Source organism: Gallinula chloropus (genome assembly GCF_964237585.1).
Source record: "Gallinula chloropus genome assembly, chromosome: 22".
In the NCBI taxonomy this organism is placed as follows: domain Eukaryota; kingdom Metazoa; phylum Chordata; class Aves; order Gruiformes; family Rallidae; genus Gallinula; species Gallinula chloropus.
In genome coordinates this window covers 2,512,616-2,536,818 of record NC_140107.1, presented here as the reverse complement: position 1 = coordinate 2,536,818, position 24,203 = coordinate 2,512,616, and positions in this window count along the sequence as shown.

Here is a 24,203-nt window from a genome sequence, read left to right as displayed (position 1 = left end):
AGGGTTGGAAGGGACCTTGAGAGATCATTGGGTCCAACCCCCTGCCAAAGCAGGGTCCCTAGGACAGGGCACACAGGTCGGTGTCCAGACAGGGCTGGAATCTCTCCAGAGAAGGAGACTCCACACCACCTGGGCAGCCTGTCCCAGGGCTCCCTCACCCTCACTGGGGAAAAGTTCTTCCCCATGTTGGTGTGGAACTCCCTGTGCTCCAACTTGCAGCCATTGCCCCTTGTCCTGTCCCCACAGACACTGAAAAGGGGCTGCCCATTTCCCCCTGCATCCCATCCTTAAGATATTGATAAACATTAATAGGGTCCCCCCCTTAGTCTTCTTCTCTCCAGGCTGAACAGCCCCAGCTCACTCAGCCTTTCCTCACAGGGGAGATGCTCCAGGCCCTTCAGCATCTCTGTCCCTCCTCTGGACTCTCTCCAGGAGATCCCTGTCTGTTTGATCCCAGGGAGCCCAGAACTGGACACAACACTCCAGGTGGGGCCTGACCAGGGCAGAGCAGAGGGGGAGGATCCCCTCCTGTGACCTGCTGGCCACACTCCTCCTGATGCACCCCAGGATCCCATTGTCTCTCTCAGCCCCCAGGGCACACTGCTGGCTCATGACCACCCTGTCACCAACCAGGACCCCCAGGTCCTTCTCCACAGAGCTCCTCTCCAGCAGGTCATCTCCAGCCTGTCCTGATTCCAGCAGTTATTCCTTCTCAGGTGCCAGACTCTACACTTGCTTTTGTTGAACCTCATTTGGTCTCTCCCTGCTCAGCTCTCCAGCCTGTCCAGGTCTCTGGATGGCAGCGCAGTGTCCTGGGTATCTGAGAAAAACAGGCTGAGCAGCTGAGACATCTCTGCTGCCTCTTCCTCAAAAGCAGCCATTGTATCAGCCCAGATCTGCACCCAACCAGGAAGAAAAGCACTTCCCCAGTTTTGCTTCTTGCTACCACTTTTTAAACAACAACAACCAAAAAAAAAATAAAAGGGAAAAAGAAAAAAAAAAGCCCCATCAGGAAAAAAAAAAATCTCTCGTGTGTCACTGTAACAGAAGTGTCACTCCTCCAGATCAAGGGAATGGAGTTCTCATATGCCTGCAGGCATAGCCCCAGCACCACACACTTCTGCAAGTTCCCCAGTGCCTCCGTATGGTTGAACACGTGCTGCCATTCACAGGCAGCTCACATGCTGGTGGCAGTAACTTTGCTCAGAATAATACATTCTTTTGGCTAAATTTGCTTTGACCTTAAGTTTAGCCTGTAGGCATGGGGAGGGGGGGGATGCTACCAGCAGTGAAAATGCCTTTGAGACATATTTTTGCAGCCTATTTTTTTTAAGCACTCACCATACTGACACCATTTGTATTCAGAACAGTAACTCCTACAATGCTCTTCCAGTTTACCATGTCTCTAAACTGGACTGTGACTACCCAGAGATTGGTGCATAAATGGGATGTCTCATTTTTCCCCTGGCTTGCTCAGGAGTCCCATCACACACGTGAGGGTTCACCAATGTGAGCAGTGAGATCCTATGTGTGCTAATGCTTTTCTAATGCTGGTACACAGATAAAAGGTGACAGTTTCTGGCACTGTGCTCATGGTTGTGGTACATTTAATACTTGTACTGGGAAAAGGGGAACATTTTAAGACTGGTATAATTGACATACACCTCAAGGAATTGAGGCCACCAAGTTTTGGGAGTTTAAGGGAGAAAACTCTCTGTCCTGGGAAAACCAGGACTTGTGAGGCAACTTCTGAGAAGGTCACTTTAGTGTTTCCCCTGCTCTAGTCTTCCTGCTATGGACCTACAGAGAGAGTGGTGAGGGGCTGGAACAGGCTGCCCAGAGAGGGGGTGGGTGCCCCATCCCTGGGGGTGTTCAAGGCCAGGTTGGATGGGGCCCTGGGCAGCCTTGTGTAGCTCCAGGCCTGGAGGCTGGTGGCCCTGCCTGTGGCAGGGGGTTGGAGCTCTGTGATCCTTGGGGTCCCTTCCAACCCAGATTCTATGGCCTAGTGAGATCAAGACCATGCTTGAGGACACCCGAGGAAACCCACAGTGGTCTCCTACCACATGCCATAACGTGGCAGCAAGGAATTAGCAGGAGGAATAGCTGAGCTCCTTCCCCATCCTGGAGGTAACCCCCAGGAAGCAATAAAAGGGATTCTTTCCCTGCATTGACCCACTGGACGGACACTGATGAAATAGCTCTTTGGATAACTTTGATCACAGCTTCTGCCCTCCCTCCAAGCCTTGGCTGGCTGCAGTCTGGCCTCTTTGCCTCGGGTTATGGCTATCTCCCTTTGTAGCCAAGTGGCTTTACGCAGATCTCAGACCCTTGGGTAATCCCCTGAGCAACCATGCTCTTCTGCAGGTGGAAATTCAGTCTAGGACTTCAGGGACAGGTCATCCACACTGGTTTCAAGCCAGAGGAATAGGCAGATGAGGCTAGGCCTGGTGACGAACGCCCTTAATTAGGTCCTCAAGGCCTTGTTTGTTTGCCTTACTGCTTCACCCAGGGCAGAAACTCTCTTGGCACTTTCCAGACATCCTCATCTACAGTCAGAAAGGCTAATTATTAATTAAAGGATAGCAGTGCTAAGTGATGCCTCTGTATTTCCCTCTGTCATAGAGCTGCTCTTATTTGCTGTATCCTGTGTCTATAATTAATACTGTCCCAGTGCTCAGCTCTTCACATCAATAAAAGGGAGGTGGTAGGGATGTTTTCTAGTCCCCTGCTTTATCAGCTGTGTATGGGTACCTCTAGATTCACTTCCCTGAAGATCTGTTTGAGCTCAGTGGCCTTCAGCCACTTGAGCAATGGAAAGATTAAAAGCTTGAATACACTTACATATGTTTGTCTCAGAGTATAAGCAAATAGTGAAAGTCTTTGTGCTAAGAGCAGCTGTCAGGATCCACACTGCTGTATCAGGGCACCCAGCGATCCCAGCATCTATCATGTGTGGCTGTCATCTTCCATTCAGTCCCCTCCACGGGCTGTAAAATGCTCCTGCCATGTCTCATCAGCTCCTGACACAGGAGCATCACTGTGCCCCTTTTACAGGCATGAAAATGGAAGTAACAAAGCAGATGAGCAACCTGATGAAAGCCAAGCTACATAAAGATGGCCATAAGCAACCCCAAATCCAAGCCTGATGTTTTATAATTAATAGAAAATTAAATATAAATAATAATATTGCTGAGATATATATTGTATATATATGTTGTGTGTGTATATACATATGTATATATTGTGTATATATATATGTATATATTGTGTATATATATATTGTATATATATTGTATATATATGTTAACTCAGCATATTTTATAAAACCTCTCTTCAGTCTCCAGCCCATATAAAATCCTGAAGATACCAGACACATACACTATATTTTTGGCCATATTTGCCCATGGAAGCCTTGGGTTCATTTTCCAGGTAGTGTTGCACAATTATTCAGTGCCTGTGGCCTTCTAGAGATCTCCTTCTGAGCTGCAGTTCCTTTGAAAGGCAAGGGACAAAATGAGATCTGATGGTACCAGAAGAGCCACTGACTTTGAAGGGCACTGGAAGAGATGGGAATTGCTGGGTCAAAGCTGTTCCACAGAAGTTGCTGCTCATCAGCAGTGGATGCGGTGTGGAGTCACTGCACGTCTGGTTTGTGGGAGGGGGAGGATGGGGGGGAAATCTTTGAAGATAAATCAGTCAGAACATGCTAAAAATAATGAGGAACAAGTCTAGAAAAACCTTTCTGCTGGGAGGAGGGGCTGAAGGGAGAGAAGCAGGGCTGAGTATGGCCGGGGTGGTGGTGGGGAGAAGAGGAGATCCTCTGTAACTCTGCTGTTTGAGCAGAGCGGTGGGGAGAGGGACAGAGGAACCACCAGGCTGGGAAAAACAAGGGTTGTCAAGCTGGGGACAAGACTTGCTCTGTCTAGGAATGCCAGTGGGACTGGAAAGGAAACAGCTCCCTGGCTTTACGGCTGGTGAGAGCGCGTGCTGCGGCGGCGCTGATGGATGCGAGGAGGCAGCGGGGAACGTGCGGCAACTCAGGAGCACCATCCAGACACTGGGCTGCTGCCAAAACATGCCTGGAGCAGGGGTGGAGGCAGAGTTGATGGGGAAGGAGGGCAAAAAAGGAAGGGGCAAAACCCAGAGGTGAAGAGGAACCAAGGGAAGGGGGACAGGGAGGTGCAGAGGTCAGAGTCTGTACAACTACAAACTGCCAAGCAGGCAGCAAACCACATGGACCTCGACAAAACTCATTCTGGGGCATGGTTGGGGCACACCAAGTTCTTCAGCTCCCAACAACTCCAGCTCCCTGCAGCAGCTCGGGGGGGTCACAACACTAAAAACCTCATCAGTAAAGAAAACTGATGTCTCAGGGCTACAGAAGAGCTGTAAAGCCCTGGAGAATATAAAAACCTTTGTAGGGTGGATGCAGCCAGCCAACTTAGAGCAGTGCAGACCCAGACCAGCCTGCACCATAAGGCTGCCATGAGCAGGGCTCCTTCTCCAGGGCAGTCCAGAAGGGTGGACCTGGCAGAGGTCCATGTTGGGCTGCTTTGAAGCTCCCACTGCTCTTATGTCCAGTAAAAGCCTCATTAGCTTTGGGCCTGTCTGTATTTAACCAGGTTTTATTGTCTGAGAAAGTCAAGAGTGAAAGAAGGGGAAATGCACACAGCTCACTTCACACTTACAGGAGGCAGAACATCTTCCCCAAAGTAAGACTTCACACCTGGATCTGAAAATCACACAAGGGTCCTTCTATCCCCCACCCCAGCACATGAGTGAAAACACCCCTGATCAACCCTACTGTGCTCAAAATCTGTGTAACACAGACCTGGGCACAGGAGCCAAGAGAGCACTGCTGGATAGTCTTGCCCAGATGACTCAGAGTCTAAGATCAAAGTCTAAAGCACTTATTCCATATGCAAAAGCAGACATGAAGGTTCGTTTCCTACACATTTGCATCCTGTGGTACCTCCTCCCTTCCCCAGCTTCCCCAAATCCCTTTGGTGCTTTGCCAACAAGGCAGGATCACAAAGTGTGATTGACCCAGAGCTAACTGTGCCAGCTGGGTCACCACTGAGGACATGCTTGTGGCCATTCCCTGCTGCAGTGAGGAAGAAGCTGAGCTATAAATGTGCTTTCACTAGTGGCAGCACCCACTTGGGTCTCTCCCCTCTATCCTGGTGCCGATTTTCACAGAAATTCTAAGAACCCATTATCTTAGAGATTGTCTCTCTGCTGAATGAGGGTGAAATTGGCCAGCAGATGCCAAAGATGTTAGGGAAAGACTGCAAGATGGAGTGTCCTCAAAAGCCTCCTAAGAAACCAAGCTAAAACATGTAAAAATCTTGTTGCTGGTGCTTAGGTGCACGTGTGAGATGTAGGATGGGTACCAGGGTAGGGCTGTTGCACAAGGGAGGAATGCTGCTCCAGCCCATGCATGGGTTGGAGATGCTCTTCAGAGCCCCTACCTCAAACTTCCTTCCATCTCTTATTCCAACTACTTCCATGAACTCCATGGGGGATGTCCCAATACCTGGGCCAAATCTACTGCCATGGTGCAAATGCAGCTTCAGTGGAGCTACAGGGATAAGGCTGATTACTAATTGATATTTCACTTAGATTACTGCTTAAAAGTATTGTCTAAGCTCAAGCATTACTAGATGTTGTTCATTTGTTTCTCTCTGAGAGCCACAAGAAAATAGAGAGGAGGCAATTGCAATGCAAGCACGAAGTGCCATCAGTGATCTTATGAAATGTAGCCTGTCCCAAACCACAGGCTTGATATTGTTCATCAACGCCATCTGCAGATTTGCTTTCTAAACAAACATTATGGTGATATTTTGTAAGAATACTGTTTCCTAATGAAAAAAAGATTTGCTTTTGTTTGAGGAACTGACAGACCCAGCAAGACTCTCATTCTCCTACTTTGCAGCTCGTGGCTTCTGCCTAGAAATTTTGGAGAAACAAATTTAATCAAATACTCATTGAGCAAGAGAAATCACTACCAAAAACATTACCTTCACAAAAGCTAAGGGAAGGAAGGTTTAAATTGGATATTAGGGGGAAGTTTTTTTACAGAGAAAGTGGTGAGGGGCTGGAACAGGCTGCCCAGAGAGGGAGGGGGTGGGTGCCCCATCCCTGGGGGTGTTCAAGGCCAGGTTGGATGGGGCCCTGGGCAACCTTGTGTAGCTCCAGGCCTGGAGGTTGGTGTCCCTGCCTGTGGCAGGGGGTTGGAGCTCTGTGATCCTTGGGATCCCTTCCAACCCAGACCAGTCTGGGATTCTATGATACTTGGGAGAGCATAGATAAGTGTCTGTGTCTGATAGGAGAGAAAATAGGCTCCTTCAGAGCATGTAATGACCCATTCCCTAACCCTGCCTGGAGCAAGCTATTCCCAGCATTTGGTGTTCAGGCTATCTTCATCTGCACAAGTGTCCATACTCCTACCACACTTTATTGTCAGCAAACAATTAGCTCATCTTAGCTTACACATGATGCACACAGCCCACCACCACCCTGTGCCTCAGTGTCCCAGCAGATGTTCATCAAAATAGTGCTGTGCCAGTTACCTGTGTGAAAATGCTTCTTCAGTCTTTCAGGCTTCAGCTTTGTTCCTGTACTACAGGAAGACCTCAATAGGAAACTTGGGTTGGCCTTTACCACTTGTTGCTTAATATACCCTACAAAAACACCTTTCTTGTTTCTTCTTTTGCCAAAACACTTCGAATCTTCCTTCAGAAGTATATCTCAGCCTTTCTTTTTTTGCTGTAGCCTAAAACTGCCATGAGCAGAGACACTTCCAGGTGGTGTTCACAACAGGGAGAACAGAGCCCTGTTTCTCAAATGCTTTGATAACACCAGTTCCTACTTTCCACCCTGAATTTACACAACCATTACCTTGCTTGCTTTCCTCAGCATCATGCAGAATGTAATGCTGAGCTGTCCAAGCCCCCTCCCAAGCCCAACAAAGCAGCCATCTGCACTCTAACTCTGCCCAGAGAGAATCTCTGCTTCTATATCATCATCTAATGGTGTATCTTTCAAAATCATCTCTATCCATAACTAAATTTCACTAAAAGCATCATGGCAAGAGTTGTCACCAAAGATTTTTTGGAAGCTGATAGAAATTCCAGCCTGCTGGCTCTCTGACTGCACAATGTATCAATTCCCTTGAAAAATTTAAGAAAGACAGAAAAACAGCATGAACATTGTAGTGGAGGACTTTTGGTCTTTTTGTTGCTCTTTCATCCAGTTTTCTGGATGTTCCCTTGTGCTAATCTATAATTCTCTATAAATTCTTATATATTATATATATTCTTATAGCTACTGAAGACAATTATGATATTAGGGAGAAGTTTTTTACAGAGAGAGTGGTGAGGGGCTGGAACAGGCTGCCCAGAGAAGGGGTGGGTGCCCCATCCCTGGAGGTGTTCAAGGCCAGGTTGGCTGGGGCCCTGGGCTACCTTGTGTAGCTCCAGGCCTGGAGGTTGGTGTCCCTGCCTGTGGCAGGGGGGTTGGAGCTCTGTGATCCTTGGGGTCCCTTCCAACCCAGACCAGGCTGGGATTCTAGGATTCTATGTGCCATATTCCACTTCTGGGGAGAAGGAGATTTCAAGAGGGTTGTGTATTTTTGCTAGCAGCCCAGCACCCACTTCAAGTGCCTTTAAGAGTCTTGAATGGTTATCGCTCTGTCTCGCTGACTAATTTCTACTGAAGTTCTCATTTTGCTTAAACACTTCCTCTTCCCATAGCTGGCTGACTAACAGGGCCTCCTCTTTATTATTGACAAAGAGAAACCTGGAGGAGTAAGCGTGCTTGGAGGGCTGAATAAAACCTAGCAGTGGTGAAATTCAAAGGGGTTTTCCCTGCAAATCTTGTGATTTGGTGTGTGTTTATTATAACCTACAACTTTTCATAGTGGTTTCTGGCTCAGATGATTCATTAAACAGCAGGAGAGCAAACAATGTGAATTGAATCACAAATCGTATGGGGAGCTGGTTCCCTCATCATGCTTCAAAAACAGTGATGTTGTTGCTATATCTCAATGCTGGATATATAATAAAGAAGAAATCTTCTAGTGATGTTGTTGCTATATCTCAATGCTGGATATATAATAAAGAAGAAATCTTCTATCTTTACCATCAGAAACGTCTGGTGTGCCTGCAGCAAGCTCAGCTCCCAGCTACAAACTGGCTTATTTACAGGAAGCTGCAATGGTTACAATATGGATGTGGGAGAGATTACAGTTTTCTTTCACTAATACACACCCTGGGCATTTCATGGAGAAACCTGAGAGTAATTTATGAGAAGAAGCTGATTCAGAGAACAGCAGAGGAAGGTCTGGATGACTTCATCTTGGACCGGTTGCAGCGCATCACTAAACAGATGACTGCTCCAAGTGCTGCACCTCCTCACCAGCACGCCTTGGAGATGTTGGGCACAGCATTCCAAATGTGCACACACATCAAGATCGAGTCAGGATCATAGAATCATCATAGATTTGGTCTGGGTTTTACTCTCTCAACTCTAATTTAGTATTGCCCCTGGGAAATTTCAATTTTAGGTTTTCATAGAATGGTCTGGGTTGGAAGGGACCCCAAGGATCACAGAGCTCCAACCCCCTGCCACAGACAGGGCCACCAACCTCCAGGCCTGGAGCTACACAAGGTTGCCCAGGGCCCCAGCCAACCTGGCCTTGAACACCCCCAGGGATGGGGCACCCACCCCCTCTCTGGGCAGCCTGTTCCAACCCCTCACCACTCTCCCTGTAAAAAATTTCCCCCTAATATCATAATTGTCAGCAGGATCTGTAAGGTTCATTCCACCATAGGGCTTCCTCCCAAAGAAGCAAAGATTTTGCAGCTCAGGAGGAGAGTGGTAGTGCTCAGCAGTGTCATAATCACAAAGTCCACAGACATTTTCTGACAATGAGGTCATTTCCATTGCAGAGAGGCACAGGAGACATTTGTTCCCAGAAAATATATCATGCTATGCTAGGGAAAAAGAAAGAAAAGTGATCATTCTAGCTTTGACTTTATTACATCAGATTTGGAGAGGGCGAGGGAAATCTTTCACAATCCATTCTGCAAAGGAGTATTCCTTGCTTTCAGACAGAAAACAATTCATAGAATCATAGAATCATAGAATGGTCTGGGTTGGAAGGGACCCCAAGGATCATAGAGCTCCAATCCCCCTGCCACAGGCAGGGCCAACATGAATAACTGCTCCAGTGAGTAACCTTGCTTTTCCACCTCTGCCTGAAAGGAGAGGCCTTCAACTGCACAATCTCCACAGCAAAACCCTAAAGCATAATAGTCCTAATCTCTCTGGATTTACAGAGCCCACCCAAATCCCAGAATCACAAGGTTGGAAAAGGCCTTTAAGATCATCGAGTCCAACCATTCCCATCCTAAGCTAAACCAGATCCCTGAGCACCTCATCTACCCTTTTTTTGAACACACCCAGGGAAGGTGACTCTGCCCCTCCCTGGGCAGCCTGTTCTAGGCCCCAACAACTCTTTCAGTAGCAATGTTTTTCTGATATCTGATATCAGCCTGAGCCCATTGCCCCTTGTCCCATCTCCTGTCCCCTGGCTGAAGAGACCATCACCCACCTCTCTGCACCCTCATGTCAGGGAGTTGTAAACAGTGATAAGGTCACTAATCTCTCTGGATTTACAGAGCCCACCCAAATCACAGAATCACAAGTTTGGAGAAGACCTTTAAGGTCACTGAGTCCAACCGTTCCTGTCCTCTACAAATGCTGCACTGAGGAAGGGGAAGGGACTCATATTTGTGCAAAACAATTCATTGCTTCAAAACTGTTGAATAACAGACCAAAGCAGTCAAGAGCCCATTGGCAAAACCACCTCTGCACCCTCTGTGCCCATCATCCCACCCATTCCAGGGGAAACAGGTGACTATGACCTGCGAGTGTACACAGGCTCCATCAACCAAGATCAAGCCAAAGCCTCTGGCTCCTGGGAGGAGAGGTGGGTTTCTGCTGCAGGGAGATGCTCCTTCAAGAAACATAAGCACTTCAAGGAATTTAGCTGCTTCCTTGTCTTCTACAGCCCTTGCTGCAAACACATTCCATGGGCACCAGTGCTCCAAAAGAGCATTTGGGGTCCCAGGGAGCTCACAGGGCAGCAGCTCTGTCTGCTGCAACAATTGCATCTCAGGAGCCTCTTCCACATATCTCCAGCTTTTAAAGATCTGCCTTCCTGGTGGATCACTGCCCCAAAACAGCAGGAAAGCAGCACCCAAAGTACTGTTATAGGTAGGACTATGAGGTCAGGACCAGGCAACAAATACTGACCATTTTCAGGCTTTTCTATGAACTCTGATGATTCCATGTGCTCTCCCAAACACTTTGAGTACAGCTGGGGAGAGTGGGAAGCATAAAGGCACAATATTCACTCTCACAGCATAGCTCTGATCCCATATAGTAGCAGCAAAGAAAGGTGGCTCAACTATAGACCCTACAGGGAAGAAAACACAACGTAATGTTAGTTCTGGCTGTGATGAACACCCCAGTTACTTGGGTTTTCCCATGACCAACCTAAGGAGTGACTTGCTCAGCATTTCCATGATAACCACCCATCTGTAAATCCACACTGAGGTAGTTGATAGTGAAGGACCAAGGAGAAAACTCAACCACAGAAAGGAACATTACTGGTAAGAAGGTATTTACCTGCCTCCCTTATCTTCTTCCACCTTGCATGGAAAGCATGGGGCAGATCTCTGTTGCATGTTCTCTGCAGGCTGAGCTCCCAGCAACATCACCAGGCTGGATTTGCAGTGTTTTTCCCATCAGCCATGCCTTTTGTGAGCCACCTTAACCCCAGGAGAGTAAAGTCATATAAACCCCCCAAACCAGGGGATAATGACTTCACGTGGCGCATGGATAGGAGGAGAACGTGGCCTAATGGAGACTCCTCTTCTGAGGAGTATGGTGCCACAAAAGAGAACTTCAGAGACTATCCCAAGTCCTGACCAATGTCCCCTCGCCTGTGACTCTGTGGGAGCTCTGCAATGTCACCCCCCTGCCACAAAAAGACAGATGCCACTGAAAGGCTGTTGAGGTTTCAGACTCCCAATGGCCAGTCTGGTTGCAGAGGACTTCTCCATCCTTGCTGTCACCCTTCCCTCCTTCTATCCTTGTTGCATATGACACTTGTAACCTCCAGTCTCTGCTCTCTCCTGACAAGGCTGGGCAGATAATTAGAATGAAAGGCTGAGCTGCAATAAAAAAGCATTTTAAAATAAAAGAAAAAAAAAAAAGAAAGCAGCTAAAGGTTCTGTGAGCGATACATCACCACCCATCTGCAGTATCAGTGTGTCAGCATCTGTCTGCCACAAACATTAGTCCATAAAAACAAAGGAATAAATCAATGGGCCTGTACACCCAGGCAGATTATCTCCAAGAACACGGCAGGGCCACCAGTCGCCCTCTTTATTTGCTCAGCCAGAACTATTCACTCTGCTCACAAGGCAACGGTACAGGATGAATTATCTTGCAAGTGCCTCAGTATATCACAGGATATCACCATCTAAACTTGTACACGGTATGATGGCTGTTATCAAAGAACTTGGCATCTGAGTAGTTGGTTGCCCTGGTTATGGGCCTACGTCAGGAGGGATGATGGAAGCAGCATTTCCACTACAACCACCCTTCTCAGCACTGGCCGTGGTGAACAGCTCAGTGCTGTGCATGCAGCAAGCCTGGCCCTATGGATCCAGAGAGAGTGGTGAGGGGCTGGGACAGGCTGCCCAGAGAGGGGGTGGGTGCCCCATCCCTGGGGGTGTTCAAGGCCAGGTTGGCTGGGGCCTTGGACAACCCTGTGTAGCTCCAGGCCTGGAGGTTGGTGTCCCTGCCTGTGGCAGGGAGGGTTGGGACATTCTGATCCTTGGGGTCCCTTCCAACCCAGACCAATCTATGATTCTATGATTTTATGATCTGATCTTGCTCAGGCCTTCAGCAGAAAAATTCAGGCTGATGTATCACATAGAGTGGATCAAGCCCTGCTGCACACCTCATCTCAACCCTGCTCCCATCCACTTCAGGAGAGAAACAAGCACTGAAATAATGCAATAGGACCTTTATCAGGCACCTCTCACCTCTCTTTAAAAAAAAAACCCACCACAACAAAAACGCCTGAGAGTGGCTGGATGGCAACAATCACGTACATGTTACAGTAAATTAAATGGGAGACGAACATTTAGTGATTAATCATCAACTTCTCACAGTGCAATTTAGCCTGTAGGAGCCAAACCACCTGTATTTAACCCATTTCCTAAAGAGCCTACTCAAAGCTTTTACAGGAAGCATCTCCAGAGTTCACCTCTCCTGGCCTGGGGCTGATTGAGACAAAACCAAACAACAGCAGCCGCTGACACCCAATACACACCAGTCCCATTCCCACCAGGCAATGGGGAGAACAGGGCCAGAACCCAATTTCAACATCCACTTCTAGTCTGTGCACACACACACACACACACACACACATCCACCAAGGTCCTATTTCAGGAAAGCCAACTGAGAAGAATGAGTTTTACATAATGACGTGTGGAGGGGGAGAAAAGAGGAAGCTGGATGAGCTATAATTAGAAAGTGCTTACGCCCCCAGAGGCGGCTGCTTCGGCCCACGCATTTCATCACGAGTAGGTGCTCAGCTATATTTACCTCCTGTAAGAAATGTTTAACTTGAGATGGGACACAGAAAACCCCACCAGGATGTGGTAAGCGAGAAGGGAAGTTCACAAGATGTGATCTCTAACTGACATCATTTTGAGGCACATCTGAAACTCAGATGATTTTTGGGTTTGGTTTTTTTTTTTTTTTAATGTGCAAGTTACTCATTAAAAAAAAAAAAAAAGAAAAAAGAGAAAAAGAAAGAAAAGACATTCTTAAGAACAAAAAAATTAAGCTGCATCAATAGCACAACAGCAGCTTTGGGGCAGCTCTGATGTTCGTTTGGCAATTAAGCCCTCGATTACTAGAGCTCAGACCTCATGCTGGTACCTAGGCAGGGAAGACCTCCTGCCAGGAACCTGCACCCATGTGCCTGCCACAGCATGATGCTGCCAGGCTGGCCTGTATCACTTCAAGGTGGTTGTCTACAGGTAAGATACCCAGTTTGTGCTAGTCAGGCACATTTACTCAATGACTACTTACTCAATGACTACTATAGCAGGAGCTAAAACATCTTAAAGAGGTGCCTATTTCTCCCAGCTATTGAGAGAAGCTAAAATGACAACCTTGACTCAAACTTTCATATCATTGCATCACTAATGTCACCCCACCCTTCCATCCCTGTGTGCACCCAGAAGGAACAATTCAGCTTGGAAGACCTATGGCAAATCCCCAAGCAGAAATAGTAGTGGAGCCGCAGAGACAAACGCAAAGAAGTCCCTGGCAGCTGCAGTGCCTTAGCTCCATTCATAACCTGATTGAAATGAATGTGACCAATTCTGCACACAGACCTCTCAGGGTACCAGGAAGGCAAATTACAGGCACCAGTCTCTCCAACCTGCTGCCTATAATGCCAGAATGACAACCCTGGCTATCAAAGCCTTCTTTTCAGCATCACCTCTCTGCCTCATGATGTTGTGTGCTGTCACCTCCCCTCCTCAGTTTCATCCCCATAATCACCACCTCAACTTGACACTGTGACATATGGCACCTCAACACTGACTCACAGATTCCTCCCTATATCCAGCTACAACCAAATCACGTTCACTTTCTCTACACAGCAGACCAAGGGCCCAGCCTTTCAGTGTACCCACACAGTGATGTCTTGGTTCTCACAATCAGAGTACGTCCTTGTCCTTGACAAATGCCATCTCGTCATCCAATATTCTGCTGCTGGTCCACCACTTTGAGCATCTCACCTTCCACCTCCTTCCTCCTTAGAACATGAAACAAGAACTCTTTGTCTCTGTTTTCAAGGCTCTTTTCAGCATCCCCAGCCCAAGCTGTCCCTCCTGCATTTGCTGGTGTGAGGTCAGACCTTGTTTCATGGATTGATCTGAGGAAATCACTGGTACTTTTTGGTGTTGCCAAGAAAAAAAATTAAATTAAATTAAAAATATGTATATCCTTCTGCTTCTTGTAATCTGCTCCTTCAAAGGGAAGACAATGATGGAATTCAGGAATTCAGGCTGGGCCATCTGTGAGACATGACTTAAAAACACAAGGGAAAAAAGATAGCATGGGCATGTTACAGTGGCAGTTATTTATAGGTAACCTTCAACTACTGAACATTATGTCTTGATCAAGATCCTCCATAGGAAATACTAAGTACCTACCACATTCTGGAGAGATTGAGAGGTGGAGGGTATGGAGAACAACATCAAACTTAGAGTGGAAAGTTCTGTGTTTAGCTACAAAGAAACACAAGCCTCTATAGCACTGCAAATTGCCTTCTTCAAGAGGAAACCAAAGGCTCAGCCACAGTCTGGTTCAAGAGATCTTTCTTTAAATTCCCCTCAGAGCTAAAAAAACCCACATTCTGCTGGTTGCCAGAACTATAGGTTTTACCCATGATGTCCTGATGAAAGCCAGAGCCACACAAATATTTCCACAACTGCTTAAACATGTTTGTAGGACTAGAAGGTCACATATAGGACACATCTTCAGTCTGCTCTTAGTATAGGGCCCTTATGGTGAAAATGAAGAGATTGTACTGAGAATTATTTGGCACCAGGGGCCTTATTTTCCCTGATATTCCTCTTCCAGCACTGGTATCCAGGGTTTTTTTAACCTTGTCAACTCCTTTCTGATGGGTGTGAATTCTCCCTCTGGAAGGGCAGTGTTCTCCCTCCATCCCAGTCTTGTTGTAAGAGATATCAGGAGTCCTGATCCCACTGGAGCTTTGCCCTGGGACTGTTCCAACGTGAATCATGTAAGCACCTCACCAAACAAAGACACAAACACACAAAGACCAAACAAAACAAACACCAAAAGAACTAAGAAAACATAATCAAGCAGAAAAAATCTGCACAAACCCAGTGATAAAATCCTAGTTTCTGCCAAGGAAAACCTGTTGTCCTTTCTCTCCCACAGCACAGATGCACACAGGGTCATCCAACACCCCCAAAATGGGAAACCTGCAGAATTTCCTGATAGTCTAAACCAACATGAGAGAAGAGTAGTCGATGCTTGGGGGTCACACAGGTCTTCAGTTAGAAAAAAAGACTCTCAGAGTGGACCTCCCTCTGGAAGAGGAACTGACCCAGATGGGTCAGTAAACATCATTCTGTAAGGTGAAGGTGTCTCTAGGAGACTGGGACTCACCCCATTTGGGTGCAAGTGCTGGAAGGGCCCCAGGAGCAGGCAGGCATCGCACAGCCCATGGGGAATGGCTGTGTTAGGAAACAGGTCCTACTGCCAGAGGTTCAAAGCAGGAGCATGACTCAGGTCACCCAAAAAAATGCATTACTCTTTATTAGCCATTTCCCCTCACTCCATGGTTTGTCTGGGGTTTTTTTTGTCCTTCCACTGAGATACTTTCAGGCTTCAGGAAGTGGCCATGCTCTATTTGTCCACTCCTTGCAAAGACAGGAGCATGTGAGCTTCCTTCTTCCCATCCCAAGCTGACCACTATCCTATCTGACTTGGAGAAAACATTGCATGAGGCTAACTAATCCAATACCAGAATTTTAAGTCCAAGTCAGACTCTAGCCAGTGAACAGGGCTGCATGAAGATATTTGGGGGTTTTACCATTTATCTGGAAGAAGGCAGGACATTCACATTTTAATTATCACCAATTTATCAAGCTTCACCTCAAGCTACCTGGAAGAACAAGTAATAGAGATGCATAAATATTTGCTGATGAGCAGCAATGAATGCCAGGAAGGGCAGAAAGAGAGATAAATCAGAGCACATTCACAAAGGTTGGGCTGGCAGCACTATCACCTTGATACATTGGTTTAATTTTTGGCATACATCAAAAGGTCTACAGACACGGTGCTTTCCACTCAGCCAACAAAAAGCCTCTGAGGCTATATTGCTTTTGTCACACCAAAGAAACCACCATACAGGTGGAAAGAAAGACTTCCAGATTCTCATTAGAGGATCTATTTCATAGATAAGCATCGGGTCTTGCCTAATCCAGCCTGCTTTCCATTTTCCTATAGAATAAAATTGTACAGTGGCAGCGCCAAGAAGGAATGTGCTGTGAGGGCTTGAAATGTTCTGCCTTCTGAATAAATAATGCAGCATTTTATTTTAGTTTATTTATTCTTATTTTATGCTCAATGCAATGAAAGCACACAGCTAGTCAGCAGGACAAGGAATCTACCAGTATCTAATACAACCTGGGTAATACGATGCAGAAAGTGCCCTCAGAGGCACAACCCCACAGCCTAAATGTGGTACCTTTCTAAAATGCAGAGGTTTTTTAAATCTGAAAGTCAGAAAATCTGGCAACTTGCCACCAAGATGGGACTTCACAGAATCACAGAACCATAGGGGTTGGAAGGGACCTTGAGAGATCATCGGAGATGACATCCATGAGATCAGCAGCAGCTCTGAGCATTAGGGGATGAACCACAACCTAGTGTGTCATCCCCTGGTGCCTCACATGGCCCACAGGGTTGGTGAGAGTAAATATCAGTAAAATTAACTGCAGTAGAAGAATCAAAATCTTTCAGAGACTCCTAATATCTGCTGAATGTCAATGTGATAGTGCAATAAAGTAACATTTTAAAGTAGATTTAACCACTAAGCAGACAAGATCCAGCTTGTTCCCAAGCAAGTCTATCATGCACAGTGGGATAACATGGAGAGAACAACTAAGGATGGGTGAAAAGATGGGAGAACTGTTTCTGAAACAATCATTTTCCTTCAGACATTAGACAATGTCTGAGCACATCTGAAGTACTTTGTGCTATAAATAAAACGTCACAGTATCAACACAGACAAATCCAGATTTAAAAGTCAAAACAGGTAGAACACAATTCACACATCACTGGCAAAAACTACACAGGCAAAAATGCACCACTCTTGGTAGCAGAGAAACATGAAAAAAAAGCAACAAAAAGTTTCCTCCAATCTACCTTCTGCTTGCTTAAGTGGAAAGGTATAATATTGCTTAAAGGAGGTCAGGTGATGTGCCCATCAGCCTCCTATAAAGCTCAAAGAGGCTCTTAAGGCTCTGTCAGATGGTTTTTGCTTGTTGGTAGAATTTTGTTCTGGCTTTAAAAGGGATCAAGGGTTGTGAAAGAAAAGCAAGTTTATGTCAAGGGGCACCTTCTTTGTAGAGACTGGAGCTCTATTGGAGAAATTATGCAGGGGACAGTGTCTGGAAATTAAAGACAAAACCAGGGAAAGCCATGGTTTTAAAAGTCGGCAGAAATAATCTCTGGGTGCTCATTTAGTAGGAGAAAGTCCATGAAAAGCTTTGTGTTATTAATTTCCTAAGCTCTGTAGTAACACAAACCATAGGAGAAGTACAACACCAAAAGAGAACTCTCGTTAAAAATGCCTCACAAGACAGGGTTGGGTAAGACTTTACCAAGCTGTGCCCAAGTTCAGCTTCTGACAGCCACATTGACACCAGGTATCAAAATATTTCATGATCAAATCAATTCCTCTTACTGAAGAAATTGGGCCCTTCCTGTAGAAGGCATCAACCCACACAAGCCCATTGAGAATTCAGCACAAATATTTCTCTTCTCCCTTCTTCCCAGGTTCTTGTGCTCTCAGCAAGTCCCAGCAAACACAGAAGAACAAGGCACGGGCTCATATCTGAAGGATGGGGTGCAGGGGGAAATGGGCAGCCCCTTTTCAGTGTCTGTGGGGACAGGACAAGGGGCAATGGCTGCAAGTTGGAGCACAGGGAGTTCCACACGAACTTTTACCCAGTGAGGGTGAGAGAGTCTTGGGACAGGCTGCCCAGGGGGTGTGGAGTCTCCCTCTCTGGAGAGATTCCAGCCCTATCTGTGTGCCCCGTCCTAGGGACCCTGCTTTGGCAGTGGGTTGGACTCGATGAGCTCTGGAGGTCCCTTCCAACCCCTGTGATTCTGTGACTCTGTGATTCTTCTTGCACAGGCTCAAAGTTCCCCAAACCCGTGCCAAGGAGCCTGCTGGTCTCCACACTACGCTAAGAAGTGGCAACAAAGCCCAACACGTGTACCACACTGGCTCTTTCATCTCCAAAGTTTACTGAGGCTGCTGCTACTTGTAGGGAGCTTGACTTGCTCGCTGCCGGAATGGCTGTAAGTTGGCACGATGCAGGCAGTTGGCCAGTCAGCCTGAAAAATACTCAACAAAGATGCTCTTGTGTCAATACAGTGCAGTCACTTCTTCCCTTTCTATTTATAATATTTGCTCAGAATGAAATAGCCAGTTTACATTCTCCAGAGGATTCTTTGGTGCCTATAAAAGAAAGCTGGGGATGAGATTTTATACTCACAGGCGTAACACAGCCCCTCAGGCCCACGTTTTCCCCTGCCATTTACTCTTGCAGGAGCCAAAGACTCCAGTCTGATTTATCTTGCAAGTCAACATCTTTGGTTTCTTCCAAAATTATTTTTTAAAAGGCATCTCTATGCACCTCTTGGGGTTAGACTCTCACTTTTCTATATCCCATGTCTGATCGTAACAACCTGCCAAGTTATTCTATACATCCCTATTTTTTATTTAGCTACTTATTAATTTTTTAAATTGTATTGATTTTTTAATTTATTAATCTATGACCTTAACAAAATAGGATGTCTAATTGTAAAGGAGTGAAAAACTCATCATGGACATCTGAAGCAGCCACATCCTTATGCTGCCCCAAATTGACTCAGTTGACCCAGTATACAGGGAGTTCGGAAGAAGTTTGGGGAACACAAAAACCCATGGTCCTAGAAGAGGGACAAACATGCCAGAATCAATGTTATTAACAGAAAAAAAAAAAAAAAAAAGAAAACTCAATACAGAGGGATCTTGACAGGCTGGAAAGGTGGAACATGGTGTAACTAATGAGGTTCAACACTGCGAAGCATAAGGTGTTGCACTTGGACCAGAGGAATCCCAGACAGATACACAGTCTGGGAGAAGAGCTCCTTGAGAGGAGCCCTGCTGAGAAGGACCTGGGGGTCATGGGGGATGAGAAATTTAACATGAGCCAGCAATGGCTCTTGCAGCTGGGAAGGGCGATGGGATCCTGAGCTCCATCAGCAGAGGGGTGGCAGCAGGGACAGGGAGGGGATTGTCCCTCTCTGCTCTGCCCTCCTGAGGCCCCAGCTGGAGTCTTGTGCCCCAGTACAAGGAAGATGTGGGACTGTTGGAGAGGGGTCAGAGGAGCCACGGAGATGCTCAGAGGGCTGGAGCAGCTCCCCTATGGAGAGAGGCTGAGGGAGCTGGGCTGGGTCAGCCTGGAGAAGAGAAGGCTGCAGGGGGACCTCATTGCAGCCTTCCAGTCCCTGAAGGGAGCAGAGAAACAGGAGGAGAATCAACTTTTTAAAAGGGTAGATAATGGCAGGACAAGGGGGATGGAGTGAAGCTAAAGGAGGGAAGGTTTAAATTAGATGACCTCCAGAGCTCCTTCCAACCCCAAGCAGCCTGTGATTCTGTGACCCCATTTGTGTCACCCCTACAGCACAGTGCCCTAGGTGAGAAGTGGTCATGTTCTGGTTTATTTTAATCAAGGTGCAAAACATCAGCAGCACTCCTTTACAGTGCTGCACATCTCTTCCTTCCCCTGAATTACAATTTTAGCTTTGAAATTCAGGACAACATAAGAGCTGCTGCTCTGCCCAGTTGGCGAGATGGTCCCGTTGATGCAGTAACACCCAGCAAGAGCCATGGTCTGCAGGGTTCAGGGACCTGCTGGATTTCTTCTTACCACAGGAAAATTTGCCTTAGCCAATGGTATTAGTTTGAAGAGTGGAGTGGGGCAGTGTCTCAGACTGGGCTGTTGTGCTTTTCATACCTGAGCAACCATTTTCTCCTGCCCATGCATCTGTTGATGCAGACTGATTTCTGCGAAGCAGCTACGACTTAGATCCAATAAAAGAACTAAGATGAGATCCAAAATAGCATATAATTACCTAAAGTGCAGTGTAGGAGGGGTTTAGGGTGAAATTCAGGAAAACAATGCAAAACTCATCTAGCTTATGTGCTTTAGACAGAAGAGGCCTGTGATTTCTTGAACAAAACAGCCACAGGCAGCTTAAACCCCAGCACTGGTTCTGTTAGGGCAAGAGTTAAGGCCAACACACAGCTGTCAGTCAGCAAAGCCTGCCATATGAGAACCAGAGAGCACTCCAAACCAGGAGGAGATTGGTTTAAAATAGAGAAAATACAATATTTACTGGCACAGTGGGGGGTGAGGGGCCTGCTGCCATAGGAGGCTGGGGTGGGAGGTGAGACCAGCAGGCTCAGAACAGGATTAGACAAAACTTGTGGGCAAACCCTGCAGGCAGGGATGTTCCCCCATTCCCCCCCTACATCCCTGAAGTGCTGATGAAGTCGGAGGGGAAGGGGCTGCAGCTGGTGGTGGGGTGGTGAGCTCTCCCAGGATCGCATCTCCTACCAGAGCTAGTCAGCTGTGCTGTGTGCAAGGCCCACACCTTCTCTGAAGGCTGCTGACACTGAAATAACACGTCAATGAGATAAATAGATATCAATTAATCTGCATATAAATAACCCAGGCTCCAGCACTTTACCTCATCAACTTTGTCCCTGGTCTTCCTCCTATAAAAGCAGAAGTAGAGCAGTAATAAAGCAAGAGTAGAGTAGTAATAAATAGTAGAGTAGCTATGAAGAGTACAATGTTTATTGCTTCCCTTAGGAACAGGAGAGAAAGTGATTTTCAAAGTTAATTTGATGGTGAATCTGTCTCCAACAGAACACATCTAGGATGAGCTGGGGTTCACAGTGCTACCAATGACCCACCAGTGGCCACAGAGCAAAGCAAGAGCACAGCTCAGCTCCTGCAGCCCTTGTGATGTTAACAGAGGATCTTTCTGAAATGAAAATGCAAAAAGCTGTTCAAAGCCCCCCAGGATGCACACAGTGCAAGACACACAGCCTGTCTGCACTCATCGCTGAGAGACCACTGCTGCCTCCAGCCCTGAGAGCCCATGCAGAGGACACGGAGGATCTCAGATCCGCTGACCAGCTGAGCCTGGCATATGGGCTCCTGGAGCCACGGTGGATGCCAGGGCCACACAGGGAGCGTGAGACAGGCACAGAAACACCAGAGTCTCCCAAACACCACAGGAGGTTCCACAGAGCTGGAGTCCTGCCTGAGGCAGTGCTACGGGTAAGTGACAAGAGCAGCACCTGCATTAGACATCGAGTGAGGAATCGTGAGATCAGCCCAGAAAAATGCAAAACAATGGGCATTTTCAAGGATTTGTGCCTTGATAACAAGCTGATTCCTTCCAAGTATTCCAAGAAATTGCAGGATAGCTGTATCTCATATAGATGTATAATCCTCTGGAACATTATCTAGAAAATAAATTTGCTTGTTGGAACATCCAAATCTTTCCACAAAAGTCTGTCACACATGGGTCCCCCAAACAGGACCAAAAGAAATCATGGAAACATAGAATCATAGAATGGTCAGGGTTGGAAGGGACCCCAAGAATCACTGACCTCCAACCCCCTGCCACAGGCAGGGACACCAACCTCCAGGCCTGGAGCTACACAAGGTTGCCCAGGGCCCCATCCAACCTGGCCTTGAACACGCCCAGGGATGGGGCACCCACCCCCTCCCTCTCTGGGCAGCCTGTTCCAGCCCCTCACCACTCTCTCTGTAAAAAATTTCCCCCTAATATCTAATCTAAACCTTCCCTCTTTTAGCTTCAGTGAACCAGTGACCACAATTACTTTGATTTCTTCATTAATTGAGTGCTTCCCAGGGAAGCTGTAGCCCAACGAGGGTTTGAGCAAACCCTGTTCTCAAGCCTTTCCTTACAGCCAAGCCAGATCCATTTCTAACCAACAACAACTTCTGTGGACAGATCTTGGGAGGAAAAAGATAAATTATTCAAGAGGGGACATGAACAAAGAATCCAGATGTCTGTAAAACATTCATGGTTTTGAGAAAGATTCTAACTGTGTTTATCACCACAGCAAGGCTCACCAAGTATTACCCTGAAGAAATGGTGGCTGAGAGAGCCAATGGGATCCTGGGGGGCATCAGGAGGAGTGTGGCCAGCAGGTCACAGGAGGGGATCCTCCCCCTCTGCTCTGCCCTGGTCAGGCCCCACCTGGAGTGTTGTGTCCAGTTCTGGGCTCCCTGGGATCAAACAGACAGGGATCTCCTGGAGAGAGTCCAGAGGAGGGACAGAGATGATGAAGGGCCTGGAGCATCTCCCCTGTGAGGAAAGGCTGAGGGAGCTGGGGCTGTTCAGCCTGGAGAGAAGACTAAGGGGGGACCTTCTTAATGGTTATAAATATCTTAAGCATGGGATGCAGGGGGAAATGGGCAGCCCCTTTTCAGTGTCTGTGGGGACAGGACAAGGGGCAATGGCTGCAAGTTGGAGCACAGGGAGTTCCACACCAACATGGGGAAGAACTTTTCCCCAGTGAGGGTGAGGGAGCCCTGGGACAGGCTGCCCAGGGGGTGTGGAGTCTCCTTCTCTGGAGAGATTCCAGCCCCATCTGGACACCGACCTGTGTGCCCTGTCCTAGGGACCCTGCTTTGGCAGGGGGTTGGACCTGATGAGCTCTGGAGTGATTCTGTGAAATCAACTGGTTGCCTGCAGAAAGAATACATGGACGTTTCAAGCTGGAAGAACAGCTCCTCTGTTCAAATCTCCCAATAAAGTACAGACTGGGAAAATTTCAGACTCAGCCCTGGCCTGTCCATTCACCAGAATGATGATAAACAGAAATAATCACCTGCAGAAGCAGCATTTATATAGGATATTTTTAAGCAAGTTAAATCCTGTTTGGCAAGCTCTGCCTTTTTTAATTCCCCTATGTAAACTTATTTTTGTAAAGCATCACCAGGACAACCCAGGACTAATAATCAACTGAAATATGGCAATTTCCACATGGAAAATCTATTGCTCATGGTTGCTCTTGGGAATCACCTACACCATCCCCCTGCTAGCACGGAGATGCTCCCAGATGGCTGTATCAGGTGTCCTGGATGGGAAAGGATAGGCTTTGGGGAACTCTTGCATTGAAAAAGACTACTGATCCATGAAAAATGAGGAAAAACTTGAATTCCACTCTGTTGGAGTAGCCAGATCTGTTGGCCCTAAAATAAGGTGTCATGGTACCTCTGAACAGCATGTCACAGAGGCATGAGAGGCACCGTCCTCACAGGACCTCACTACAGACAGGACAGCCCTTTGCTTGGGGAAATGCATTGAAAAGAGGAAGCCCATGGAAATACTGGGGCAGCACAGCCAGCTTTCATGCAGTTTGCAGCTCCTTTTGCTCATGGATGTATGTAAAGGAGCTTTCCTGAAGTGAGGGAGCCCTTCAAGAAAAGAAATGTAAAGAGAAAAAAGAATTGATTTCCTTTTTTCCCCCACTAACTCCTTTATATGGGTTAGAAATGTAAGAAACAAGCAGAGATCCTTCAGCTTGGTGACCCTCCAATGGTATCTGTTTCAGAAACTTAAGCACAAAGTATAGGGCCCACATCCCAAACTTGCCCCCCACCCTGAACTTTGAGGCTTTAAGTCAATTAACTCTTTCCAATCCCTTTTTCACATGTGCAAAATTGCTGTAATTCCTCACCTGGATCGATTCCACTACTCCCTCTTCAACCTGCCTCATGCAATCCCTTTCTGTGTGTGTTTATCCACCAAGCCTGGCTGCTAGCTCCCTTCCTAGGTGCTGTGTGAATTCATTGACACAAAAAATGAATTTTTATCCACAGACTGAACAGGCTAAGAGAGGGCAAAATGTTGTTACTCACACTATATCCTCCCATAAAGCACCCCCCAACCCTTCCAGGGGCACAGCATCGTTTACAGTTTCATTGACCTAACCAGACCCTTACTTCTTGCTCCATGGCCACAGGCTGCCTCCTCAACACCACAAGGATTTCAATCCTTCAAACAAAACTGGTTTGTACTATCCCTCCTCACCAGTCTGCCCAGCTTGCTGCACACTCTGCATTGCACTATGTGGGCAGAAACAACCAGCAGCAAAAGGGAAAGGGGAAGCTCTTGCCTGGAGCAAAACCTGGATGCCTTGAGTCACGAGCTGCAGAGAAGCAGCTCTGCACCAGTGCTGG